This window comes from Amblyraja radiata, chromosome 8, assembly GCF_010909765.2.
Source record: "Amblyraja radiata isolate CabotCenter1 chromosome 8, sAmbRad1.1.pri, whole genome shotgun sequence".
Classification (NCBI taxonomy): Eukaryota; Metazoa; Chordata; class Chondrichthyes; order Rajiformes; family Rajidae; genus Amblyraja; species Amblyraja radiata.
The window spans coordinates 7835561-7842675 of record NC_045963.1 but is presented as its reverse complement, the minus strand read 5'-3'; positions in this window follow the sequence as shown (position 1 = coordinate 7842675).

The following is a 7115-nucleotide window of genomic DNA, read 5'->3' as shown; positions in this document are numbered from 1 at the left end:
AAGAGTCAAGAGAGTTTATTGTCATGTGTCCCAGATAGGACAATGAAAGTCATGCTTGCTGCAGCACAACAGAATATGTAAACATAATACAGAACAGGAGATAAAAGTTCAGTGTGTTTATATACTATAGACCATATATATACACAATAAATAAACAGATAAAATGCAATAGGCTGTTATTGTTCAGCCCTCCACCACCTCCAGTTTAAATTCCATTTAGAATATTTACGGAGGACCAGGAAACCAGAAGCAAGAGTTACTCCAGGGAGTTACTCCAGATCCAGGGTCAGGGAGTGATTCTGCGTTGGTTTTCAGCGGTCGCGGCGAGGCGGTGACCAGACAGCAATGGCGACTAGATCTCCCACAATTCAAAGCGAGGGAGACAGTGCCCAGCGCCGACCAGTTGCCGTGGCAGTGCGCATGCGCAGGGCGGCCAATGACGTGCTGGCCCTGGTTGTGCGCATGTGAAGGGGGAGGATGTGCTGGCCGTAGCAATGCGCATGTGCAAGGCGGCCTGCCGTGCCGGCGGCTGAGGAACGAGCAGAGAACGGAGACCCAGACATGGATACGAGGCCCCCCTAGATCTCGAGGCCCTAAACTTAAGCTTGTCCAGTTTATACGTAAATCCGGCCCTGGGTGCAAGCACACTAATGGGATTGTACTATAGCTCCCCTCCACAAATCAAATGGGATCTAAAGCAACAGATATGTACACATATTACAGAAAGATGCCAAAGCAACAGAGTCGTCTTAGAGGGTGACTTTAACATCCCCAACATTGACTGGGATTTGCTCAGAGCCAAAGGCTTCGATGGGGAAGAATTTATGAGGCGTATCCAAAAGGTTTTCTCAAAATATTATGTTGACAGTCCAGCCCTAGAGGGGAACATTGTGGTATTGCGAAATTAGCCTGACCAGGTGACTGGCTTTACAGTGAATGAGCATTTTAAGTTTAGTGATCACAATTTCTAAGTTTTAAGTTTTAAGATCGTTTTGAATAAAAAGAAGGCTGGGCTTTGAAGGAAGGTGCACACTGAATTGGAGTAAGTCCATTTACAGTGTTAGTGGCCAGGGTGACATAGTGGCGCAGCGGTAGAGTTGCTGCCTGACTGCACCAGAGACACTGGTTCGATCCTGAATACGGGTGCTGTCTGTACGGAGTTTGTACGTTCTCCCTCTGACCACGTGGGTTTTCCCCAGGTGCTCCGGTTTCCTCCAACACCACAAAGGCATGCAGGTTTGTAGGTTAATTGGCTTGGTATGAATGTAAAATTGTCCCTAGTGTGTGTAGGATAGTGTTAATGTGCGGGGATTACTGGACAGCGCAAACTTGGTCAGCTGAAGGGCCTGTTTCCGCGCTGTATCACTAAACTAAACTAAACTAAACTAAAGGAGCTCGGGGGGATACACTGGGAGTGGCTGTTATTGGGTGAATTCACATTTAACACGTGGAAGTTGTTTAAAGGCAAGTTCATCAAAGTTTAGGATTGGCATGTAAGAAAAAGGATAAGATGCAAATTAAAGGAACCTTGAATGACCAAAGAGGTTGCAAATTTAGCCAAGAAGAAAATGGAAGAGCATGCAAGGTTTAAGAAGGTGGAATCAGACGGCGTCTTTGGAGAATACAAACCATGGAAGAAAGAACTCAGGCAGGTGATTAGAATGGCCAAAAGGAACCACAAAAAGGCTCTGTATCACTAGAAGGGTTTCGGCCCGAAACGTCGCCTATTTCCTTCGCTCCATAGATGCTGCTGCACCCGCTGAGTTTCCCCAGCAATTTTGTGTACCTTCGATATTCCAGCATCTGCAGTTCCTTTTTGAACACAAAAAGGCTCTGGCAGGTCGGATTAAAGAAAACCCCAAGGCTTTAATACCTACATTAAAAACAAGAAGGTAACCAGGGAGAAGGTAGGATCATTCAAGGATAAAGGAGCTTATTTGTGCTTGGAGTCAGTGGGTGTAGGAGATGTGTAGGAAGGAACTGCAGATGCTGGTTTACACCGAAGATGGACACAAAATGCCGGAGTAACTCAGCAGGACAGGCAGCTGGATACAACGAATGGGTGACATTTCGGATCAAGTGTCTTCTTCAGACTGAGCGTCAGGGGAGAGGCAGTAACAGAGATTAGGAAGTGTGAGATCGAAAAAGATGCAGATCAAGGAAATGTACAATAGACCTTGTTATCTCGGAGAAGTTGACAACAAAGCAAACAGAGATACAATGTAATCAAGAGGACAGTCAGACTGGTCAGAGAACTGGGAAGGGTAAGGATAGAAACATAGAAGCATAAAAACATAGAAGACTAGGTGCGGGAGTAGGCCATTCGGCCCTTCAAGCCAGCACCGCCATTCAATATGATCATGGCACGATCATCTAATATCAATAGCCTGTTCCTGCTTTTTCCCAATATCCTTTGATTCCTTTAGCCCAAAGAGCTAAATTAAACTCTCTTTTGAAAACATCCAGTGAATTGACCTCCTATGTCTTTTGTAGCAGAGAATTCCACAGATTAACAACTCTCTGGGTTAAAAACAAATTCCTCATCTCAGTCCTAAATGGCCTACCCCTTATTCTAAAACTATGACCCCTGTTTCTGGACTCCCCCAATATCAGGAACATTTTTCCTGTCCAATCCCTTAATAATTTTATATGTTTCTATAAGATAACCTCTCATCCTTCTAAATTCCAGTGAATACAAGCCCAGTCGACCCATTCTTTCATCACATGTCAGATCTACCATCCCGGGAATTAACCTACGCTGCACTCCTTCAATGGCAATAATGTCCATCCTCAAATTAGGAGACCAAAATTGCACACAATACACCAGGTCTCAACCAGGCCCTGTACAACTGCAGTGGGACCTCCTTGCTCCTAAACTCAAATCCTCTCACAATGAGGGTCAACATGCCATTAGTTTTCTTCACTGCCTGCTGTACCTGCATGCTTACTTTCAGTGACTGATGTACAAGCAGGTTCTTGTTGCAACTCCCCATTTCCTCAGCTGATGCCATTTAGATTATTATCTGCCTTCATGTTCTTGCCACCAAAGTGGATAACCTCACATTTATCCACATTATACTGCATCTGCATTCATCTTCCCATTCACCCAACCTATCTAAGTCACCCTGCAGCCTCATAGCATCCTCCTCGCAGCTCACACTGCCACCCAGCTTTGTGTCATATGCAAACTTGGAGATGGAGTGAGAGGGAAAGCAAGGGTTACTTGAAGTTAGAGAAGTCAATATTCATACCGCTGGGGTGTAAGCTACCCATACGAAATATGAGGTGCTGTTCCTTCAATTTGCACTGGGCTTCACTCAATGGAGGAGGCCCAGGGCAGAAAGGTCAGTGTGGGAATGGGAGGGGGTGTTAAAGAGTTTAGCAACCGGGAGATCAGGTAAGTTTAGGCAAACTGAATGGAGGTGTTCAGCAAAACTATCCCCGAGCCTGCGCTTGGTACTGAACGAGCACAGCTCCAGTTCCTTAACGTGTTACATCAGGAGCTAGAGTGGAGCACACTTCCGGCCGGTGTCGTCCTCAAGGGCACTGGAAATTTCTCCATTCACTATCAGACTTGCTGGAGCTGACTTGGTTAACATATGATGAGTGTTTGACGGCTCTGCACCTGTACTCGCTGGAGTTTAGAAGGATGAGGAGGTACCTTATTGAAACTTAGCGAATACTGAAAGGCTTGGGTAGAGTGGATGTGGAAAGAATGCTTCCGCGAGTGAGAGAGTCTAGGACTGGAGGCGATAGCCTCAGAATAAAAGGGCATCAAGAGTCAAAAGTGTTTTATTGTCATATGTCCCAGATAGGACAATGAAATTCTTACTTGCTGCAGCACAACAGAATATGTAAACATAGTACATAACGGGAAAAGAAAAAAAAGTTCAGTGTGTACACATGTGTATACTCAATAAATAACAAATATAGTGCAATAATAATAAGTCTCTTGCGGTTCAGAGCTTATTTGTTGTCGAGTTTAATAGTCTGATGGCTTCAGGGTAGAAGCTGTTCCTGAACCTGGATGTTACAGTTTTCAGGCTCCTGTACCTTCTTCTCGATGGCAGCGGTGAAATGAGTGTGTGGCCAGGATGGTGTGGGTCTTTGAAGATGTTGGCTGCCTTTTTGAGGCAGCGACTTCGATAGATCCCTTCGATGGTGGGGAGGTTAAAGCCAGTGATGGACTGGGCAGTGGTCACAGATTTTTGCAACTTTTTGCAGCACCTTTAGAAAGGAGGTGAGGATGAATTTATTTAGTCAGAGTGTGGGGAATCTGTGGAGTTCATTGCCATAGGCGGCAGTGGAGAACCATTGGGTATTTTTAAAGCACAGATTAACAGATTCTCAATTAGTAAGGCTGTCAAAGGATAGACAGGGATAAAGGTTTCAGGTGAGAAGGGGATTTCAAAATGTACCTGAGGAGCAGTGTTTTCACATAAAAGATGGTAGGTATATGGAATTAGCTGCCAAAGGAAGTAGCTATGCAGCTGATAGGAAGTCAGACAGTGGTAGAGCGGTATTTTGGGAGTGTTTATGTAGAAGTGAAGTGCCGTGTGGAGAGTATGTGTGAGGTTTTGGTTCGGGAGGCTTCAGCATAGAAATCAACGGTGGGATAAGGTGAGGTCCACGGGAAGTGAGAAGTCAGGAAGATTTCCAGTGTGCCTGAGGACTACACCAGTGGACAAAAATGCTGGGGAAACTCAGCGGGTGAGGCAGCATCTATGGAGAGGGAAAGCAAGGGTTACTTGAAGTTAGAGAAGTCAATATTCATACCGCTGGGGTGTAAGCTACCCATACGAAATATGAGGTGCTGTTCCTTCAATTTGCACTGGGCTTCACTCAATTGAGGAGGCCCAGGGCAGAAAGGTCAGTGTGGGAATGGGAGGGGGTGACGTTTCGGGTCGAATAGGAATAGGTGACGTTTCGGGTCGAGACCCTTCTTCAGACTTTGACTTGAAATGTCACCCATTCCTTCGCTCCATGTATGCTGCTTCACCAGCATTTTCGTCTACGTTCGATTTTTCCAGCATCTGCAGTTCTTTCTTAAACACTACACCAGTGGAGGTGTGTCCAGATCCAGCACCTTTACAGACAGTGTTTGGGAACTGGAACAGGACAACCTCAGGTTTATCCAGCAGACTGATAAGTACATAGGTAGACAAAATTGCTGGAGAAACTCAGCGGGTGCGGCAGCATCTATGGAGCGAAGGAAAGAGGCAACGTTTCGAGCCGAAACCCTTCTTCAGTCTGATGCAAGGTGGGTGGGGGAGGGCTGGGGGGGGCTGGAAGAAGAAAGGAAGAGGAGGAGTCAGAGGGCTGAGGGAGAGCTGAGGGAGAGCTGAGAAGGAGCGGAGACAGCATGGCAACCGGAAATTGGAGAAGTCAATGTTCAGGCCCCTGGGGTGCAGACTGCCCAAGCGGAATATGAGGTGCTGCTCCTCCAGTTTCTGGTGGCGCTCACTCTGGCAATGGAGGAGGCCCAGGACAGAAAGGTCGGATTCGGAATGGGAGGGGGAGTTGAAGTGCTGAGCCACCGGGAGATCAGGTTGGTTAATGCGATCCGAGCGGAGGTGTTCGGCGAAACGATCGCCAAGCCTATGTCTCACCGATGTAGAGCAGCTGACATCTAGAGCAGTGGATGCAATAGATGAGGTTGAAGGTGCAGGTGAACCTCTGTCGCACCTGGAACGACTGCTTGGGTCCTTGAATGGAGTCGAGGGGGGTGGTAAAGCGACACGTGTAGCATCTCTTGCAGTTGCAAGGGAAAGTGCCCGGGGAGGGGGTGGTGCAGGTGGGAAGGGAAGAATTGACCAGGGAGTTACGGAGGGAGCGGTCATTGCGGAAAGCAGACAGGGGGGGGAGATGGGAAGATGTGGCGAGTAGTGGGGTCACGTTGGAGGTGGCGAAAATGACGGAGGACTATCTGTTGTACGTGACGGCTAGTTCCAGAAGAATGAGGACATTTCAGATGCCCTGGTGTCGAACGCCTCATCCTGGGAGCAGATGCGGCGTAGACGGAGGAATTGGGAGTAGGGGATGGAGTCCTTACAGGAAGCAGGGTAGGAAGAAGTGTAGTCTAGATAGCCATGGGAGTCAGTAGGTTTATAGTGGATGTCGGTCAAAAGTCTATCACCTGCGATGGAGATAGTGAGGTCAAGAAATGGTAGGGAAGTGTCGGAAATGGTCCAGGTGTATTTAAGTGCCGGATGGAAGTTAATGGCGAAGTTGATGAAGTTAGTGAGTTGTGTGTGGGTGCAGGAGGTAGCACCAATGCAATCGTCGATGTAGCGTAGGTAGAGGTCGGGGATGGGGCCCTGGTAAGTCTCGAGCAAGGAGCTCATTCTTCAGAGAACGGGGGTTCCCCTCCCCTACCATAGATGAGGCTCTCACCAGGTTCTCTTCAATAGCCCGCAACACTGCTCTCTCTCCCCATCCCCCCCACTCGTAACAAGGGCAGAGTCCCCCTAATCCTCACCTTTTACCCCACTAGCTGTCACATACAACAAATAGTCCTCCGTCATTTCCGCCACCTCCAATGTGATCCCACCACATGTGATCGCCACATCTTCCCATCTCCCCCCCTGTCTGCCTTCCGCAAAGACCGCTCCCTCCGTAACTCCCTGGTCAATTCTTCCCTTCCCTCCCGCACCACCACCTCCCCGGCACTTTCCCTTGCAACCGCAAGAGATGCTACACGTATCGCTTTACCTCCCCCCTCGACTCCATTCAAGGACCCAAGCAGTCGTTCCAGGTGCAACAGAGGTTCACCTGCATCTCCTCCAACCTCATCTATTGCATCCGCTGCTCTAGATGTCAGCTGATCTACATCGGTGAGACCAAGCGTAGGCTTGGAGATCATTTCGCCGAACACCTCCGCTCGGTCCGCATTAACCAACCTGACCTCCCGGTGGCTCAGCACTTCAACTCCCCCTCCCATTCCGTATCCGACCTCTCTGTCCTGGGTCTCCTCCATGGCCAGAGTGAGGCCCACCGGAAATTGGAGGAACAGCACCTCATATTCCGCTTGGGTGGTTTATACCCCAGCGGTATGAACATTGGCTTCTCCAATTTCAGGTAGTCCTTGCTGTCTCCTCCCCTTCTCAGCTCTTCCT